The sequence below is a fragment of the Callorhinus ursinus genome, unplaced genomic scaffold (assembly GCF_003265705.2).
Source record: "Callorhinus ursinus isolate GAN/ISIS: 27379988/994484 unplaced genomic scaffold, GSC_fseal_2.0 scaffold3, whole genome shotgun sequence".
Taxonomy (NCBI): domain Eukaryota; kingdom Metazoa; phylum Chordata; class Mammalia; order Carnivora; family Otariidae; genus Callorhinus; species Callorhinus ursinus.
This window is the reverse complement of record NW_027397065.1, coordinates 21,368,214-21,391,071: the sequence shown is the minus strand read 5'-3', so window position 1 is coordinate 21,391,071 and position 22,858 is coordinate 21,368,214.

The window sequence follows — 22,858 nt, the reverse complement described above, 5'->3', positions numbered from 1 at the left end:
ATTTGTTACAGATTATATGCTATCAAGGATTAAGGTAAATCTATGCTTGGGTATTTTTAAATATTGGGAGGGATGACTAGACAGAGGGTAAAGATGTAATTTATTAACAACCAGCAGTGGGAGATGTTTATTTTGTGATGGAAATGTTTCTTTTTGTTTGTGTTCAGACATGATTACTTAGTGGTCTTGTTTTTGTTTTGATCCACCATGGTCAGAGTAACCATGTCTGATGTTGATATTCTTTGAAATCTTTAAGTTCAAGAGAACATTCAGATTTAACTGAGTGCCAGGCTGGTTCATGGTTAACACCAAAGTCTGGCTGACATTACCAGGAGAACTCCTGGATGTCAAAGATCACTTTTCTCTTTCTCAATTATTAGTATATCATTTAAATATATGTACCAGCAAGTAAAAAATTCATTAAATCTATTTGGACTTTGTATTAGAAAATATGCATTGGAGAGACTGCCTTAAGAAGTTTTTGTAATTGTTAATTGTTTTTTTCCTCAAAATTTTGTATAATCATTTTTTCAAAGTAACCTAGTGAATCAATAGAAGTAAAGAATCAAATATAAATAATTATTTTGCATGGGAGCTTAGTCCCCATTTATGTAGAATGAACCAACTTTGATCTCTATTTCACTAAAATTATGTCATTGTTTCTAACAGCAATAACAAAATGCTAATGTACAGAAAACAGCTTTCTGTATTTCCGAATGAAGCTGATTTTATACTCTTTAATATTATCCCATGAATTGATGCCAGACATTTCGGGCAGTTTTTAGGTGTATTTTGGATGTTCTTTTAGTTGAATCTTTCAGAGGAGAACCAGATTTTAGCTTCATCAATGTGTGGATCAACCATTGCCCCTCTTGGAAAAATTGCATTATAGATACAGAAAAATCATTATGAGCTTGTAATTGTCAATTTAAATATTATTAGTTGTGTTAATTATAAGTAAATGTTTGACAAACCAAGTTCAGGCACGGACTCCCGTGTGGAGGCTTGGCAGTCTCTGCATGAGTATTCCATCACTGCAGTCCTGTTTTGGAAAAACAGATTAAAATTTCATGAATGTGAAATTTAAAACCATATTCCTAGAGCTCTCAGTGAAGTATCTTTTAACTAATTTAATAAAAATGCTCCTTCTTATGGGCCTGAGGAGTAAAGTCCCAGAAATTGATAAGAGACTCTGCCTAAAGGCAGAAGAAAAGATTGAGCCTTAGTGAGATTATCATTTCCACAAGTTTAGCCTCACAACTGCATCAGAGAACCAATAGTAATTTTATTTGCTTTGTAAATCTAGAAAGAGGACTGAGCCATTGTACAGGGTAGAAGGCAATGATTACCATGCAGCCCAGGTGCCTTGAAGTGCCTCATTCCATCTCAGCAAGAGAGTAGGCTTCTCGGGTGATTTTTGTCATCCTTTCTGGCCAACCTCCCACCCTGCAATATTGCCAAGTAGGATTGAAACAAAAGTGTTCCGACACAAGAGAGGATTTATGGCTGATGTTGAATGGAAAAAATTAATTGGGTATTTTCTATGTAAGGGCACTGCTGCAATTGCTAACTGTATTCTGGTCACAGAAGAAGCCGTGTGTCTAGGAACATGATGATATAGCCCCTATTACTGGTCAATTAAGAGATAACAACAGTGTGGCAGTAATTTGCCTCTCCATCTGCAGCAATCTGTAACTAACTTTAAAAGCCACTTATCCTAGGAAGACAACCCTAAAATAAACCTCAGAATTAAGAATAATATATAACCAGCAAAGGAAGATTTCAGGCAAGGGTTGCTGAGCAGCAAAATCAATCTGACATCATTATACATTATTTTGTATGTTCTAAATATCTTTTCTATTTCATATAGAGGTTGAAGATAAATCTTGCCTTAAATCTATGGAAAACAATGGGAAAATTATCTTTTTGCAAATAATAGAACATTTGAAATAATTTGTATTTTATTATTCCTAAGAAAAATTTCAGATTTGTAGAGAACATAAACATGTTGATTTCCCAGGTTTATCCTATGTTAAAACATATACACAAACAAAAAAGAAATTGAGGCACTAATTTTCAATGAGATTTAACCATGTCTCTCTATTATATCACTAGAAAATTTCTAGATTTCTAGAGGACATTACTGGGTATCATTTTTCTCATATTAGCTTGTAAAGTGAATTTCTTACCAGTTTAATGACAAAAGAACCGACTGATGTACATATATTCATCTACTTAGGCTTTATGTGAAGGTACTATGTTTATTTCTATTTTATAAATAAGGAAACTCATCAATAAGAATGGTTAAATTACTTGCCAAAGATCATATAATTAGTATTTAAATATACTACAATCTTTGTACACAACAATCCAGTAAGAATAGTTCCAAAAATGTAGTCACCCAGTTAACACCTGATAACTATGTAGCTAATCTCCTTATCAAATTTATATATGAATCATAAATTCCCAGTTGACACAAGATAATTATGTCCCTAACAAATGTGAATAATAAATATTGAAAAGGTTTTCAATCAAAGTGAATTATGAAGGACATCACAAATTTGTGTACGGTGATTTTTCATTTATTTGGTTGAGAGTGTAGGGAGTAGTGTTAGTAAATAATGGGTTATCAGGAGGTTAACACAGTAGTGTTTAATAACAATAAGATCAGAGTAGTATCTTATTTCTTTAGACTATGATACAGAAATGTGAAATGAAAGAATTACATTAGAAACTTATTTGAATTCGGTGTAGTTGGTTTTTTTGGAAGCGACAGAACAGAATGCTCATCTTCCTCTCCCCTTGATCATCTTAAAAGCCAAACGCTCTCCCCTTAAAAAAAAAAGTTGACTTTATGTGCTAGAACTGATACCCTATATTTCATAAGACATGCTGTGTGGTTACATGTTTTTTTGCTTCTCTCACTATAAATTTCCAAGTATGCCATAAATATAAAAACCATTTTCAGAGTAAAAGTAACTAGTCATGATCTTCCTTCTTTAAATGTCTTATGGATTCTAAAAGACTTTTTTCTTAAGGTTTAGCAAAATTGCCATATTCATTTCAACCAGAATATTACATGCTATTGAAGCTTGACACCCAGAATTTCTTTGCTAAAAATATTTGTTTGAACACTGACAACTATTAAAAGGTAAGAGAAAAAGAACATTTAATAACATCATATAATCCTATCAAAATCTTCAACAAAATAACATACTCTTCTCTTTTGCTATTTTCTATCAGATTTGTACATTTTACTTCACTTTAATGGTTGACAAATGCTCAGTAAATTTCTCTGTAGGAAATTTATTTTCAAACTTCAAATTTACATTTGACATTTAAAACTATCATTACAATTCTCACCATTGATGCATACCATAAGTTACTCTATTTTATTTACTGTAGCTTCATGCATATAAAACACACTGTTAAATTTAAAATATCAAGTTTACAATTTTTCCCTCTCATCAGGTGAATTATTTAAGCAAAACTCCCTGTCAAGAGTATGTGATACATAAATTTGAAGAAAATATTTTTCAGTTAAATTACTATGGGATTATATGTTTCAATTTAACATTTCAAAATATTTGCAATCTTTTCTAATGTTCTGGTTTCATTTGAGACAGTTTTGGTTTTCATTTGAGATGAGAAACAGTAATTATTTTTGTTCGGAGGTAATTTTTTTTGGAAGTAAATAACAGTTTGCTAATGCTAAAAATTGCCTCTGGAAATTGACACAAAAACAACTTGAACAGCAGCAGAGAGAAGAGAGTGCTTGATATTAATGGCCAGTGACAGTCATTTTTAAGGGAACTTCTTGTATATATAGAAAAGGAAAAATAATCACTATACTATCAATGATCACAGTTTGATAGGTGTTCTTTTGGCCAGTCCATAGTAAATTGTATGTACTAAATATTCTATCAACATTTGCAGAATTAAATTGATATTATTATCTAATCTGTACTCCACTCCCCCACCCCCAACTACTTTGACTAGGGTTTCCAAAATATATAAAGGGCTTCTTTCATTAGATCAGGCATATTTTGAACAGACATGTTCAAGGTCTTGAGATATGCTTAGCATCTGTGGATACTTTGTCATCATTTAGACTGTTGTCTTTCTCCCAGAAGAGTTTGATCTATACTGAAGATCATTCCTGTGCATATAGCTTGAAGAATAATCTGTCAGATCTCCCATGTCAGGAAGTGATTAATTCTTAACCAAAAGAATGAAAGGTTTGCCAAAAATGTAAAACAATATTCAACCATCTTAATAAAATAATGTGGTACTAATAACATTTTTATACACTAAATCAGTTGCTTAAAGCTGTATGTGTATATCATAGCAAAAGAAAAGGGTGTGTGTGTGTGTAACTTACTTGTGACTCAGGTAAGCAATTCCTAAGAATGCTCTTAAGATCAATACAATATGTACTAAGATATGAACTTAAAGAGAACTATCACATGTAGTTAAATTTATGTTTTCATTTAAAGGTAGATTATATTTGAGTTGCTTAGAGTTGAATGTTAGGTCAGGGGCAAATTATTTCATCTCTCAAATTGCATCCAAAAATTTATATTGACTACCTTTTTTTTTAAGATTTTTTATTTATTTGAGAGAGAGAGAGAGAGAGAGAGAGAGAGAGAGAGAGACAGTGTGTGTGAGGGAGAGAGAGCACCAGCAGTGGGTAAGGGCAGAGGGAGAGGGAGAAGCAGACTCCCACTGAGCAGGGAGCCCAATATGGGACTTGATCCTAGGACCTCGAAACCATGACCCGAGCCGAAGGCAGATACCTAACCAACTGAACTACCCAGGTGCCCAATTGACTACCGTTTTTAAAAATCACTATAGATGAGTGGAAGTGATGTTTTGTGAAATAACAGAAAGCATTGATTGCAGCAATAAGAAATCATAATTGTGCTCTCGTGAGGATAAACATCAAGTTCAATTTCACTGAAAAATCAGGAATCACAACTAAGGAAATTAATGTTCCACCATGAAACCTTCACCAAACTACCCACACATACATAAGAGTCACACAAGATACATTTGAACAAATATGGATGAATATATCTTGTCAAAAAGTATTAATTGTTTCCCATCTGAAGGAAAGACCTGACAAAAATACCAGGAGGATCTTTTGAAATTCAGAAAAGGGAAAGCTTTTTAAAGTTTTTTTCAGAAATGGGGCCTTGAACACTGGCAATTACTGCATTTACTTACTATATCAGTTGAATTTATACTTTATTATATATGCAATATATATGGAAACCTTATATATTCAAAGATACAGATAATTGTGCAAGACTATATTTTAAAGTAAATATTACTATTTGTGTGTATCTAAATATGTATATGTAGTTATATGTGTGTATATATGTATTTGTGTGTGTGAGTGCATATAACCTGGTTTCTTTGTAGAACTCAAGGTGAGAAATAAATTGTTTCTCCTGATAGTGACATATTTCCTACTAGTAGATAATAGGCTCTAAATATACTGAGTTTCTTTTTTGCCCTGAATGTCTGGATGCTTGCACAAAGGAAAGCCAAAAGCTACTATTTTATTCAACTTTTCATCTTCTGTGAAGGTCCTCAAAAAGGATTGTCAAAAATATTTCTTTCCTTTCTGTTTTACTTCATGTTTTTAGTGTTTCTTTTGCCTTTTAAATTAATAACTTTCTATTTATTCAAAATGCTTGTACTGCTTTGATGCTTTTTGGTAGATTGTCATATTGGATACAAGTATCATTCAATAAAATGTGTTTCTTAATTAAAATAAGATTCAGAAATGTGATTTAAAGAAAATGAGAACTAGGCTCAGACTTAAACTATTATTAAATGTTTAGGATATGCAATTAACTTAGAAATAGAATACAGAAATATAATATTTGAAATAATGGTAATAAAAACAAAATACTAGAAATACATTAGATTATTTTTACATTATGTAAGAACTTTAAGTCTACCAAAGGCAACACACATATGAGCAGCAAAAAAGATGAAATATTCAAAATGAAAAAGGAAACTTCTCAGGAGCATATGTTGAGTTTTCTCTTGGGTTTTCTGTCATTTCTATGCTTGAGTATTACTTTCTTACATTAAACTTTAAACATTGACTCACTCCATAAAGGAGAGTTTCTAGACTTCAAAATATTTGAAAAGTTTAGAATTGGTATGTGAATATGTATTATATATAGGCATTATAATTATTTTTAAGTATTCTTTTTATTTTTGAGCATTTTCTGTGTTCAATCTAGTTGCTTTCTGCTATTACCCCAAATTTGTAGCTTTATAATTATTCTTTCGAGCATGCCATGGTTTCATAGGAAAACTGTATCAAATGACTTCGGAATATTTAATGTAGCCATTCTTAACCTCCTAAATGAAGTTTTAATGCTTTTGTACGTACAAAAATTCAAGAACAGAAATTAACCTATGTCTGAAAATTAAAGAAAGCAATGATAACTTAATATGCTGTGACTTAAAGAAAAGACAATGAAAAATAATCAAGGTCTTTTCATAAATTTTTAGTGATTCATAACATTTCTCTTTGCAGAAAACAGGCCATGTTACCCAAGGTTGTCTTGTAAAACATGGGTCTAGGACTGAACACTTCCAATTTAGTATAGGGCTGTACTCTACTTTCCTTTATGATAAAATGAATTCTTGAAAATAAAACAGAATATCATCATTGCTTATGAAGCCAAATGTTTAAATACAATTTAGAATAGGAAAATAATTCAGTCATATCATCATAATTAAATTAAATTTGCCAAAGAGACAATACATTTTACTTGTTATGTATGTCACTGGACTGCCATGATATTGTTTAAAAAGAAACTCTACAAAAATGAGACAGAGCATGATGCTTTTAAAGTATTTATGATGGAAGTCAACATTCATCACAAAGTGAATATCTCCATCTTATAAACATCGATATATTTTAGAAGATTTCAGTTTTTGAACTTCGATCTCCAAAATGATCATAACGCTATCCTTAATCTAGACTGGATAAACCAAACTTTACACAAATTATTTATAGTTCTAGTATTTTTTAAACCTCTTAATGCTTTTATTTTAAAAAATTTGGGGGCACAACTGAGTTTCCCTCTGAAGAAATGGGGAAGAAAATGTGTTAGGTGTTCCAACTCCTCTCCCTCCCCCGACAGCCAAATAAAACTCAGGTTCAGGGCATTTCCATTGTCTCTGAAATCTTGAAATCATTATCTGTTTTTTGTCATATTGGATACAATTATCATTCAATAAAATGTATTACTTAAAAGACATGACATCAAGTGATAATGTTGGGCAATGGAACGGAGTGGGGCGCAGAAACCCGCCACGCGCAGCAAGACTGCGTCGGGACGTCTCCCGGCTTCTGCGAAGGGAACGCCAGGGCTTGTTGCTCGGGTGGGCGGATCCTCGGGGGCGCGGGCGCGGGGGCTGCTGGGACGGCGTCTACAAGTAGCTCGCGAAGTTTGCCCGGCTGGCTTTTTTTCTTTCCGGGCTTTCGGCGTGTGCGTCTCGGCCGGCCTGCCGCCACCTTGTCAAGGCGGCTGGCGTCGTTCAAGGGGTAGCCAGGCAGGATTTGGCAGTGGTCAGACATGTACCCAGGGAAGCTTGACTGCCTCTGTGGGACATCAGTTCAGCGGTGAGGCCAAAGCACTCCTTAAAGGGCAAGGTAGGCCTTCAAGGCAAACCAGGGCGCGCCTGCCACCGGGGACTCCTCAAAGACACAGTTCTGCTTCCTTGAGGACACAGTAGATGTCACTAGCTCCATGCCCCTGACGCTGGATTTCCGTAAGGTAGGTGGGCTCCATGAGCCTGGGTTGGGCTGTCAGCACGCAGGTGTGGAGGCAGAGCAGGGCCGTGGGGAGGATGATCAGCATGATATCTGCGTGCAGGGTCTCCTTGTGGAAGAGCGTGCGGTGCTTGTCTTCCTTGTGCAGTGCTCCACTTTGTGTGCTGTTCCTGCGAGGCATGACCTTGATGGGCTCCTATTACAACCCATCATCAGGGTTGTTCTCTGGATGGGTTTCCAGTACAGATCCTCCTTCTTCCAGGTCACGTAGTTTGGGCCTATATTGTGGTGATTGTTTTGCAGTATATCCAAATATGGAATCATTATGAACTTCTTGTCCAACCTTGGGCAGCCTTTGCTCAGGGACGTGCCAGTGATTTCATATTTGTGTGGGTCAGACAGCCGTTGTGGTCAGTCTGATTCCAAAAATGGGAAAATAAGTTGTCGCAGTTGTCCCACGGATGGTCTTTAGTCCTGTTTTATAAGTAGTACTAATTAAAATGCCAAAATCGAGGACTTCCAGAGAGTTCATGAGAATATGACTCAGAGAAGGGGCCACTCTTCCACTCCGGTTCATTTAATATGGATTTTAGCCATTCTAGTAAGTGAACAGTAGTGACTCGTTTTAATTTGCATTGCTTAATTTAATTTGCATTGTTGTTTCATGTACATTTTTGCCCTCCATATGGCATGTTTGGTGAGGTGTTTATTAAGAACTTTGGCCCATTTTTAAAAATCAGGTTGTTTTCTTACTATTGAGTTTTAAGAGTTCTTTGCATATTTTGGATAATAGTGCTTTATCAGATGGGTCTTTTGAAAAATGTTTTCTCCCAGTCTGTGGCTTGTTGTCTCATTGTCTTGATATTATCTTTCACAGAAGTTTTTAATTTTAATGAAGTCCAGATTATCAATTATTTCCTTCACAGATTCTGCCTTTTTTCCCATCTAAAATGGCATCATCATTCCCAAGGTCATCTAAGTTTTCTCCTTTGTGTTCTTCTGGATGTTTTATAATTTTGCATTTTACATTTAGGTTGATGTCCATTTTGAGTTAATTTTTACAAAGGTTGTAAGGCCTATGTATAGATTCATTTTTGTGTGTGTGAATGTCCAGTTGTTACAGCACCATTTGTTGAAAATAATGCCTCTGTCAAAAATAAATTCACTATATTTATGGGGGTTTATTTGTGGACTCCCTAATTATTTGTCTATTTTTTCACCAATACCACACTATCTTGATTGTTATAGCCCTAATTATTTGTCTATTCTTTCACTGTCTTGATTATTACAGCTTTATAATAAGTCTTGAAGTGGAGTAGAGTCCGTCCTCCAACATGGTTTTTCTCTTTAAATATTGTATTGACTGTTCTGGATCTTTTGCCTCTCTATATAAACTTTAGAATCACTTTGAAGATACCTACCAAATAACTTTCTGGGACTTAGGGGACTGCATTAAATCTATAGATCAAGTTGGGAAAAACTGACATCTTTACAATATTGGGTCTTCCTATCCAGGATCATGAATATCTCCCCATTTACTTAGTTCTTTTATGTATTCATTCAATAGAGTTTTCTTTTTTTCCTTATATAGCTCTTGCAAATATTTTGTGAGATTTATTCTGAAGTACTTCATTTTAGTGGGTGCTAATGTAAGTGGTATTGTGTTTTTAATTTTAAATTTCACTTTCTAAGTGCTGGCATATAGGAAAGCAGTCAACTTTGTATATTAACCTGTATCCTGCTACCTTAATATAATCACTTCATAGTTGCAAAGATTTTTTTGTCCATTCTCTCAGATACTCTACATATACAATCATGTCTTCTGTGAACAGAGACAGTTTTATTTATTACTTCCCAATCCATATGCTTGTTAAAATAAATAAATTCAGCTAAGTTGTAAATATAAGATCAATGTGCAAAAATCAATTGCATTTTAATACCCTAGCAAAGAACAATTTGAAAATGAAATTAGTAAAACAATTCAACTTACAATGGTGTAAAAACAGTAAATAATTTGTAATAAGTTTAACCAGGAAAGTGTAAGATTTGTACTGCAAAATCAAAACATGGTTGACAGAAATTAAAGATGGCCTAAATATATGGAAACACCAACCAGGTTTATGTATTAAAGGATTTAATACTGTTAAGAAGACAGTACTTCCCAGTGTAGTTCAGTGCAATCCTTATCAAAATTTTAACTGCCTTTTTTGAAGAAAAGAATAAACTGATCCTAAAATTCATATGGCATTGCAAGAGACCCAGAATAGTTAACAACAGTCTTGAAAAAAAGAATAACAAACTTGGAGGGAGAACACTTCCCAATTTTAAAACTACTGTGGATCTTCAGTATCCCAAGTAATGTGATTGTGGTATAAGGATAGTATACAGAATAATAGAATAGACTTGAAAGTCCAGCACTAAGCCTGGTCATCTTTGATACCGTTGGTTTTTGACAAAGATGCCAAGACCATTCATAGGATTGTAGGAAAACTACAAATGAATGTGGTTACCCATACAAAAGAATTAAGTTGGGATATGGTAAATTTTCATGACCTTGGATTTGGCAGTAGGATTTTATGTATGATACTAAAAATATAAGCAACAGAAGCAGCAAAAAAGAGAAATTAGACTTCAGTGAAAAAAAATTACATCAATGTATGCTATCAAAAAAGTGAAAAATCAGCCTATGGAATTGGATAAAATATTTGTAAATCATATATCTGATAAGGGTCTAATAACCAGAATATATTAAGAATACTTTTCCCTGCATAATAAAAAGACAAACAACCCAATTTTAAAAATGGACAAAAGACTAGAATAGACATTTCTCCAAAGAGGATATATGTTTCTTGGCCAATGAGTGCAAGAAAGTTATGCTCAACGTCATTATTCATTAAGGAAATGCAAATCAAAAACAATGAGATTCTACTTCCCACCTGCTGGGACAGCTATAATAATTTAAAGTGCCAAATAAAAACAAAACAAAACAGAACATGTGTTGGCAAAGATGTGGAGAAATTTGAATTCTTGTGGTTTAGTGGTAGTAACAAAGTATGGTTCAGCAGTTATGGAAACCAGTTTAGACGTTCCTCAAAAGTTAAACATAGAGTTACCATGTGACTCAGCAGTTTCTCTCCCATCCTTAAACCCAAGAGAGTCGAAAACGAGTGTCCAAACAAAAACTTGTATGCTAATGTTCTTATCAACACAATTCACAATAGCTAAAGGGTAGTAACAACCCAAATGTCCAACAACTAACGAGCAGATAAACAATAGATAGTATCATAAAATGGAATATTATTCTGCCATAGAATGGACTGAAATAACTGATACATGCCACAACATGGATGAACCTTGAAAACATGATAAATAAAAAATCAGACAAAAAAGGCTACATTTTATATGATTCCATTTATATAGAGTGCCCAGAATAGGCAAATACGTATAGACAGAAAAGAGATGAATGGTTTTAGGGGCTGGAAGGAGAAGGGAATATGGAATGACTGATTAATGGATATTGAGTCTGTTTAGGGGCTAACAAAAATATTCTGGAATTAGATAATGTTGGCAGTTACACAATATTGTGAATATCCTAAAAGCCAATTTTTTTTAAAAGATTTTATTTGATAGAGAGAGACACAGTGAGAGAGGGAACACAAGGGGGGGGTGGGAGAGGGAGAAGCAGGCCTCCCGCCGAGCAGGGAGCCCGATGCAGGGATCATGACCTGAGCTGAAGGCAGATGCTTAACGACTGAGCCACCCAGGTGCCCCTAAAAGCCAATTAAATGTATATTTAAAAATAGTTAAACTGGTGAATTTTATGTTATGTTGATTGTATCTCAATAAAATAAACAAGCAGGTTTCAGGATCTAAAGAAAATGAAGTGTTCTCTGAAACAAATAATGCAATATATGTTAAGAGAAAATAAAAGATAGCAGGAGGGGAAAAAAGAAGGGGGGTAAATCAGGGAGGGAGATGAACCATGAGAGGCGATGGACTCTGAAAAACAAACTGAGGGTTCTAGAGGGGAGGGGTGTGGGGGGATGGGTTGGCCTGGTGATGGGTATTGAAGAGGGCACATTCTGCGTAGAGCACTGGGTGTATGCACAGATGATGAATCATGGAACACTACATCAAAAACTAATGATGTAATGTATGGTGATTAACATAATAAAAAATTTAAAGAAAAAATAAAATAAACTATGGTAAAAAAAAAGAAAATGAAGTGTTATTAATTTGAAAATGACCAGTATTTAACTTGCAGTCATATGGACTGAAGATAATTTGGATTTTAAAAAGTTAATGGACAATTTAACATGCTGTCAAGTAAAAAATACAGGCAAGCAAGAAGAGACTTTATTTAAAAAGACTATAGCAATAGGGAGAATACTCCAACTACAAGGACCACAAGATTGAAGGGGTAAATAAAGCTAGGAAGAGCTGGTCATGGTTGGAGTTGGGTAGGCAGGTGGTGTTACTGAGTTACTAAACAGGCATTTTTAAAGGGTCTCTTGAGGTTGTTCTGTGTTCCAGTGCTTGCTTTAGCTCAAGTGTGGGCCAAAACCTGGGGCCTTTGGGAAGGAGAGAAGCTTGGTTTTGGTCACGTTCCTGGGTTTTTCATCCAGATTGGTCAAAGCTAATTAGTAATATGAAATATTGCAGGGGAAATATCTAATCAACAACAACAAAAAAGGATAATCTGTTATTTAATTTACTTATAGGTGTCTAAAACTTATACAGAACAAGAATATGCTCTTTTAAAATATGCCCCATCTCTTTGGTTTTATAATATGCCCAAATAAGAGCTCTATGCAGGAGTATTTGTTAAGCTGTTTTCTGCTACTGCAGCTACTGGAAGTCAATAAATGTATACTTCTTTAGAAAAGACTCTATAGTTCATATAATGCACTAATTCAAGGAGAACTTTCTTCCAGTTATTTCAAATAAATGAGGCTAGCTAAAAGCACTTGAAAGGATCATAAAATAATCAAAAGGTAGACAGCAGTTGAGATTAGTGGAGTTCACACATGTGCTAATGATGAATAATATTACAGACATTCACACATTAGGTAGAAAATGATGACTTCAAACCATTTAAAGTGTTTTATTTATTTATTTATTTTTGTATGTCACTTAAGCTGTATTTATTATCAACTGATGTGCTAGTAGTATGCAGAGAGAAGGTCTTACAAGGTAACAGAAGCAGAATTCCTATAAAGCCAAGTAGCTTGAGCTTCATTGCTTTTCATTTCATGGCCCCTTCTAAGGCCCTGGGAGGAGCCCTGGGAATGGGTTCACGGGGCCATATGTTTTTATAAATTTTGTTGAAGTAAGATATTTTAACCATAGTTATTTAAAACCACTGTTTCTTTCCACTCTGACTTCCCCTCATTTTTATTTCCCCTTGTGTCATGGTTCACTCATGGCACCAAGAGATTTTTTTTTTTTTTTGATCCAGCTAAGGGACAGTTAATTTTGGAATATATTCAGTTTGAATTTAAAAGGGTATAATTAGGGCGCCTGGGTGGCTCAGTTGGTTGAGCGACTGCCTTCGACTCAGGTCGTGATCCTGGAGTCCCGGGATCAAGTCCCGCTTCGGGTTCCCTGCTTGGCGGGGAGTCTGCTTCTCCCTCTGACCCTCCCCTCTCTCATGTGCTCTCTGTCTCTCTCTCTCTCTCATTCTTTCTCTCAAATAAATAAATAAAATCTTTAAAAGAAAAAAAATAAAAGGGTATAATTATGTGGTTCACATTTCTTTTATATATGGCTAAGTTATTGTTAACTGCCCAGTGTAGGGATGGGTTCTAGAAATACTTCTGCAGCTTATAGTGTTGACTGCACAGCATTGCGCCAAGTCACAAAGGGCTAGGTGGTATTGTGGTATGGATATGTCCTGTGGTACCTGGCATGGGAAGAGTGGGAGGAGAACTGAATGGAGCCAGAAACTGGTCTGTGCAAAAAACTTCCCAGCATCAATTGTATAAAATTTGGTTTACACCAAATTTATCAACATCCAGTCAAAAGAGAGTTTCCTTCTTGCAGGGTATATAAGTATATGCTCCATATGATTTTTGATAAAACATCAAAAATTCATAAAATCTGGAGCCGTGCATATAGATATGTATGGTATCACATGTTTTAGGCATTCCAACTATTGATAATAAGAATAATAAAAATACGTTTTGAATAACTGTGCTAGAGGAAAGAACCATTCATCTTTCTCTTCTCTAAATAGAAAAAAATACTGTAAAATGTTGTCATATGAAGAATGAATCAAAGTGCATGCTGCTAAAAAAAAAAAGCAGAGGAGTATATTATAGTAGTGTGAAAGGGAGTTGATTCATATATATATATTATGGTATTTATCAGCATGGTTTTAATTTATGGTGGTTTGCTGAATAATAATGGCCCTCAAAGATGTTTGGGTCCAAATACCTGGAACCTGTGAATATACCTGAAATCACAAAAGAGACTTTGTAGATGTAAATAGTTATGGATCTTCAGATAGGGACGCTAGCCTAGATTATCTGGTGGGACCTAAATCATGAAGAATGTCCTCAAAGAGAGAGACAGAGTAAGAATAACACTGAAACAGAAGGCAGTGTGTCCATTCAGGTAAGTTACAATGCTATTGGCTTTGAGGAAGAAGGAAAGGGCCACAAGTCAAGGAAGGAATATAAGGATGCAGTTCAAGAAGCTGGAAAAGGAAAGAAAATAGATTTTTCCCTAGAGCCTTTAGAGGGTTCATGGCTCTCTTGACTTTATCATGAAACTAATTCTGGACTTCTGGTCTCCAGAACTGTAAAAGACTGAATTTGCATTGTTTTAAGCTACTAAATTTGTGGTAATTTGTTGCATTTGGCTTCACAAATTGATCTCACAAAAGCTTGCTCCAGTCCTGGGTAGAGTTGCACAGGTACTTTGAGAACATCTACCCATGTTCATTAATGTTGCCAATAAAGTCATTAATGTAAGTATATGTTCAATATCTTTTTAATGTCAGGAACAGTGCTAGTAATGATGGGGGGCAACACAACCATAACTTAGACTGGTGCCTAGTGTTAAGTCCTGCAGAGGGTACTAGGACCACAAACTGATCTGATTAGGAGATATTCTGGCAGTAGGTGGCCCTATACTACCTTGGGCAAGCTTTAAGATTAATTCTGATCCTGAAAATATAGAAATTTGATTAAAAGTAATTACCATTCTGCCTTCTTTGATCTCATTAAATATTTCTTTGTTATTTTTAGACTCCTGAAAATATAGGAATGTAAAAAAGATAATGTAATATTAATAATTGTTTAGAGAAGTTTTTTTATAACATATTATTTTATTCCTTATAGGATATCAGAGGAAAAAAAGATGTAATATTGTAAAACAATCTGAATTCTTTGGAATGTGGAATTCAAGATTGAAAAAGGATTTTATAAATGGAGGAAGATATGAAAAATGTACTTAATTCTGAGACGAGAGTAATACCTTTACTTCTTGCTCTTGAACTATGCATTTAATTCTTAGTCAAAATAAGAATTCCTTATTTGTGTACTCATCTTTCTGAAAAGAGATAGTCTATTTCTTTCACTGTCACTCTCATCCTGTCTGTATTTCTCGCTGTTTTTCTACAGGGAAATGTAAGAGCAAGACCCCTTAGGCATAGAGAAATAGCACAATTTCTACTGGTCAGTGTTTAGAATTTCTATTTTATCATATAATTAGGACTACTTGACATTTTCTTGATGAAAAAAGAAAGGAAATAAATTAAAGCTAATGACACTAAAGGAGAATGATGTTTCACAAGTTAGTTTTTAATTTCTCTTTTATCAGAAGTACACTAATAAGCAAGCTTGAATAAGTTCTGTTATGATTGCTTTATCTCATGTTTCTCTTCCTAGGGGTAGTAATAGCAAAAGTGTGATTTGGTGAATTAAAAAATTTTTAGAATATTTATTGTCATATGTATACACACATACATAAAAACAGTAGGGGTACCTGGCTGGCTCAGTCAGTAGAGCATGCGACTCTTGATCTCAGGGTTGTAAGTTTGAGCCCCACAATGGGCATAGAGATTACTTTAAAAACATAAAAAAAAAATGTTCTCAGTAAATACTTGTTTTTGTGTATGCTTATGTATGTATGTAATTAATACAGAAAATAACTCTCTCAGAGGATGAGCAGTTGTTATATTCACCAAAATTTGCTTCATTCTTTGTTTTTAATCTCTAAGTGTCCCAGTCTTTGAATTGACAGTAAATATTGAATTAAGATTTAATAAGATTTATTAAGGTATTGAAAGTAGGATCAACATGCTTTTGCTTTGTAATAGAAAAATATCTGCTGATTTAAAGAATTGCAAATGTTACCTTTTTAAAGCATTTTATAAATATTTCTTCATGTTAAAGGGTGTGAATTTAGTTGCAACAAATAGCCTTAAATAATTTTAAATTAAATAGAAAGTTTAGGAGATAATGGCAATGTTTTGTTTTTCATGTTATGTGCTATTTAATAGTAACTCTTAGTGAGTTGACTATTAAGTTTTTCCTAAAATAGACCTGAGGCAGAGTAAGCTTAATTTTTTTATATTGGACTCTTGCAAATTGAACAACTATTAAAGCACACCCATGCAAAGAAAGAGGTCAGCTTTACTAAAAAACTAATTAAATGGAGATTCACTGTAAAAGCTTTTGTTAAGAGAATGAATGTGTGCATATAGTATATGAGGGTGTGTTGTGTGTATGTGTATGTCTGTATAAACTTGAGGTACTAAATAGAAGGGGAATTTCTTTTTTTAAAAAAAGTATTTCAGTGAAATTTCAGATATAAATATGAAAATTAGAACAATAAAACATTTAGAAGAAATCAGCGTCTTAGTCTTCTAGTAGGCAAATATTTTTTTTAGGCAATTATTTCTTAAATTGGTAACAAAATTCTAGTCAGAAAAAGTATGTAAATTGGACTATAATAAAAAAAAGCAAACTTCTTTTCTTTAAGGTACTGCATCATGGGAATGAAAAGGCAAAAAGGATGTAAATTCAGTTTATGAAAAGATATCCTACAAATCATTAAGGAAAAGACAATTGAATAGAAACTGGACAAAAGTCTTGACCACACAATTCACAAAAGAAAAATCAAAATGGCTAATTAACTTTTATAAAGGTAAACATATAAAACCTCATTATTTATCTTGGAGGTGCACATTAAAAATGCAGTGTGGTACCACTGCACACTTAGCAGAAGAGAAAAACTTAAAAAGGTAGCATCCGGCATTGGTGAGGATGTGATACAGGTTACACCATGGAAGTGCAATTTGGTAAAATCACTCAGAATTATTGAGAAGTTTCTCGTAAATTTAAACATGCATCTACCCTGTTACACAGCTATTCAACTTCTAGGTTTATTTCTAACAGTAGGTGTGCTCAAATATTCGCCAAAAGACATTGGTCAGAATCTTTATAGCAACATTAATTACAATAGAAAAAAAATCTGGAAACCACCAAGTAACTAATCTGGAGTGGAATGGAATAATACCCAGCAATGAGAATAAATGATCTAAAACAGCAGATAACAATATGAATGAATTTCTCAAAAGATGTTATACACAAAAGAGAACTCTTCCATTGAAACAAAGTACAGAAGTAAGCTAAACCAATTGATAGTATTATAAATCAGGCTAGTAGTATTGGATAGGGGTGTTGGGTAAGGGAATCTGAAATGGGTTCTTAATCTGTGTGCTGGTTACAACTGATAAGTTTGATTTGCAAACAGATTTATCAGGATTTGTACATATGTGCATTTGATTATACATATTTTTTACTTCAACAAAAAGTTTAAAAGTGTAGCCCCTAAATCAATTCCTGGTTTCAATAAAGTGTAAGACTTGTGAAAACCACTAAAGGAATAAAATCTAATTTTTTCATTGCTCATTCCTATTTTTTTCTCTTTACTCCATATATTTAGCTGTAATTTCTTCATACCCACGTCTTCCAGATATGATACAGTGTAAAAAGTTCAATCCAGACATGGAATTTCAAATTTGAAGAAAGAGAACTCGTAATCAAATACCTCTTCCCATAAGATTCCATCCCATATTGAAGTTAAGGGTTGACTTTTTTATTGGAACTCAACAAATGATGAGCACCTAGGACGTGTAAAGTAAATTAAAAAATACCAATTGTGAATGTCAGACTTGATTTTACTTGAAGGCATTTTTCTAGATTAGATCATCAGTTTTACATGACTTCTGTTTTGTTTTGTTTTGTTTTTGTTTTTTTTTTTTCTTCACGCTGAGAAATGTGTATTGTTGTGAAACAAATGCTGAGCTCAGGAAACTCCTGCACACTGTCTAACTTCTAACAAATGATTTTTGACACTGTTTTCTGGTCCAGTTATTTTGAAAATGTCTGGGTATGCTTTGAATTGATTATTATTTTAATTTTCCAGAAAGAGTGTAATTATTCAGGTGGGGCATAGAGAAGGTCACAAGCAACTCTACTATATCAATTTATCAATTTTTCTTTTTTTATGTTCTACAGAGTTTCAAATTTTTACATGAGGGAAGAGTCTCACCTATGTTAATGTAAAATGCATTGGTACTGGAGAGGAATAATTTGTATCCATATACAGTCACTCAGAGTTCAGAAGATTAGGCTGGCTCCTGCCCTTCTTTCCAATCAGGTGAATATGATAACTGTCTCCATATCCCAGTCTGGCCCAGTTGGATTTTGGAGAATTGCTTTTTTCCCCAGATTTAATAGGAGCAGGTTATCTCTGCCTTTGGGTTTAAACACTCATATTCTTTTTGACCTTTGATTAATTCCTGATGACAGCTGGATGACCTGAAAGGTTCATGTACTGATATAAATGCCTAAATAACACAGAACGCTAAAATCCTACTGCTAACATCCATGGAACTCACCTGAGTGTTGATCCTTTTTACTGGAGATTTACAAACTGAATAATACAGTATGTTGAAAAAGACCTTTCTAGTGAATTAAACTGTACTTCGAAAGTAGTTGGACGTTGTGAACATTCAGCTATGTTTTGTCATTTTAAGTGCTTATGGAATGCCTTGGAAAGTGCACATTATTTTTCTACCTAAGTTATTTTTATTCTTGTTGTGCTTTAAAGTTTCATCCTATTATATGCCAGTGGAAAGAGGTTAACATTTATTGGCCCTTCCACTAGATGTCTTTTGACCCCTTGCCCTCCCTCCCTAAAACTCCTGTGACAGCTTGACCAGAACCCACAGTAGACTTAAAATGAGGGACAGACTAATTTGATTTCTGCTTCCTCTCTTTACCTGGAGGCAGTTCTCACCAGCCAGTCAAAACAAGGGTCATTTTGAAGTTGGGACATTCATTCCAGCAACTCAGTACTGTCACCTAAGAAAACTCAACCAGTCTTGCCTAAGGCTAGTAGAAGTGGCACTTTCTGTATTTATTTGAGGACAGTCAGATCTAGAAAAGAGAAATTCTTCAGGAATTTCTATAATTTTTAATGCATTCCTTCCTCCTGAAACGTTAGTCTCTCTTATGAAGTATATTTTTTGCAGTGTTCTTCTTTAAGTCTTTCTTTGCTTCTTAATCCCAAATTTTTGGCCAGAAGCATTACAACTTGTTAGCTTAACTCTTCTTTCATTTAGCCTTTACAATATGGAAACAGAGGTGAAAGTTTATGATAGGTGAATCAAATTCATCCTTTTATCTTAAAAGTTAAATAGTCCATACTCTTTTAATTGTCATTAATATATCCTAGTACATGGGCAGTGCTTTTTAGTTAACAGTGGAGTTTTACATACAATTACATTCTCATTCTTACTCCCATAATATTTCTGGGAATTTTTCCAAGGCAGCTGTGATTATTTCTATTTTCAGTGAAAGAAAATGAACATCGTGTAATTGAAATGCTCTCTGATCCACCCTTGATTCCAGTGGGTGTTATTATTTTAACCATACCATTATAGATAGTTGGTATAGCTAACTGGCCCATCTTGGAAGTTCCTTAAGGGCTTTGACTGGGTCTTGTTGGGGGTAATATAGGATGTGACACATGATATGTGTTTTTGAATGAGTTCTAAGTATAATAAACAGTTGGTTAAAGGTGCTGACTAGCAAATGGGAGAAGTATTACGTAAATTTGGTCATTCAGCTGTAAATTTTGAGCTCTTTTCACTAAAATATGTTGCTGCCTAACCCTATAATTAGGCAACAATTAGTTAAGACCTCTGCATTAAGTGGCAAATACTTTATATAACCTACATAGCCAAGTGCCAGTAGCAGTGAGATAAAGAGCAGGAAGATCCTTTGTAAAAATCTGTTTTGTCTTGATTTCTACTTCCCAGTTGAGCAGATCAACCATTCACTTCACTATTTTCATTTCTTTTAGTGGAAAACACTTGAAACTCTTCCTATTGTTACTGCCTTCTTAGATTTAAGTTGCATTGCATTTTAACTTTTCAGAAAATATGTCAAGAAAAAGTACTCTTTCTTATCATTAAAAATGAAAGATGTATACCACATGACTTGTAGGAATTTGGGGGCGAGAGCTTAAATGGATTGAAGGAGAGGCTCAAGGTGAATCCAGAATTAGGTGCCTTATTTTTGCCTATTTGTGAAGATAGTTCAATGAGTAAACTAATTTTCTTCCCCCAAAAAAGTGAAAAAGAAAGAAAATGAGATAAAACAGTTGTTGACTAGCTTGAAAGAATAAAATATTGGTTGAATGAACTTTGAGATTAATGCTGAATTCATAAGAATTACAGATTTTTTTCTACCCATTCAAATCAAGAGTAACACTTGTTACTCTTGTATTTCTGTATTTATTTGAGGACAGTCAGATCTAGACTGTTACTAGATCTGTAACTCTATGTTACTCTTATGTTTATAAACTTTTGGAATAATGTGTTTTAAAACTGAATGCAGTTTGGAACTATAACATCATATATATGCATTTTATTTAGAAAATCTTTCAGTAATTGGGTCAAGACACTTAGCTCCTTATGTTTTAAAATCATTGAAAGCTAAGTTATACCATAGAAAGTACAAATGTGTGAACCAAAGAACATTGTATATCAAATATAAATTTAGTATTTTAGAGAGAGAGAGAAAGAGAAACTAGGTGGGGGAAGAAAAATTATTTGATCAAGGCCATTCGATCAAGGCTATTTTCTGTATTTTTACAACCATAGGGCCGAGGTGAACCTTGCACAGTCATGTGGTTCAGCCCTCTGCCTTGAGGCAGAAGTACATCACTGAAACATTAGAATCAATACTCTTTGTTGAGACCCCCCTGGAGAAGATCATCCCCAGACACCTTTATAACCTTTGAATATTTCTCTTGAGGCTGCTTAAAATCCATGTGGTTTTCTGAAGCCCTGAGGTTCCTTTAAGAGAAATGAACAATAAGCTTCTGAGACAAATCAGCCCCCCTCTTTAAGGAGATCTTTGATCACATGTTTAGAAATTAAAGTATTTAACCAAAAGAGGACCACACAATTTAAATCAATTAAAAAAAAAAAGCCAAACACCAAATCATTAGCATACTTAAATAAAAACTGCTCAAATAGTGTTACTACTAAAATGGTTTGTTCATTTAGTAAGAGAGACCCACCATCTAATGCTTGGTAGAAAAAAATGTAATGGTTATAATTGTGTTGGTGTTTTAGGTTGAAGAGGTCTTTGAAAGAAAACTACTCATTCTTTACTTCATTAAAGCCCTTTTCCACATGGGGTAGGTCAGAGGAGAAAATTACTTAACCAAACCGGGTAAAATGTTAAAAAAGTAACAACAGAAATTACAAATAATATATAATTGCTATTTATAAAAGTTTATTGGTAAAGAGCATTTTAAGGAGCTCATATTTACACTGAGCTCTAATTAATAGTGAATTATTCTGAGACCCTGGGCTAAGATTATCTTCATGCTCAATATGTCATATATTTCCTAACTTCAAAATCAGTAAGTCTTAATTTATTTTACTTTTCTTTTCTCAGTTGTGGCACTATCATTCTTAGATTAACTCTATTATCTACTCCTTCCTTCTATCTCTTCCCTCTCCCAGAACACATGCAGATATAATAATATTTGATGGCATACATATTTGCCAAATGAATGATGTAATAAATGGATTGTATAATTTAAATGTATTAATTTTTGCAGTATTCGTTTCAACAGTCTTTATGATGTTTGAAACCATCTTTGACAGGCATACTTTAGATACTTAAAATATAACCTATAGATTTAGTATGTAGGATCCTGTAGTGCATTCAAAGTTTATATTTACAGTTACATCTTATATTTTCATTGCTCTTGAGATTTTTCCTATTTGCTTTCTCTGTTTTTTTTTTTTAAATAAACTTCATTTCATTTGGATAACTTGCTTTGTTCTTTTTTAATGACGGCAGTATTCAAACATATAAAAGTAGAGAAAAGAGTATAAAGGACCTTACTGTACTCATCATCCATCATTAACCTCAACAATTATCAAGATATACTTATATTCTCTCACTTCCTCTCCCTTACAATATTATATTACATTATATAATGTGACATATTACATTATATTATATTGATAAATACCCTAAATAACTCAGTTTTATCTAGAAAATATACTATTCCTGGAACTGATTATGTGATCATAAAGAAGAAATAGAAATCAAGATGTCTGGGTGATTTTGAGAGAAAGATGTGTCAAGATCATATACTGTGCAATTAGATTAGAAATACAGATGGAATTTGTGGACCAAGGATATCTACTATCAAGTAGGAATACAAGTTAGGTTTGATTTTAGGATTTATTGGGTCCATATTAGATCAATGTCTTTTATATAAAAATTAATAAGGAGTTGGTATTTGATAAGCACTAGTATTCACTTACATAAATTTGGGGAAATCTTCAGCAGTTCAACAGGGAATTGAGAAAGAAAATTAAAATTTTATGACATAGGGAAATTAAAGCAAAACAACTTAAAAACTATCCTAGAGGAAAAACAAAGAATTTAAAAGAGAATAATTTGTTTATATAATTACTTTAGACAAAGATAATGAGTTAAACTAGAA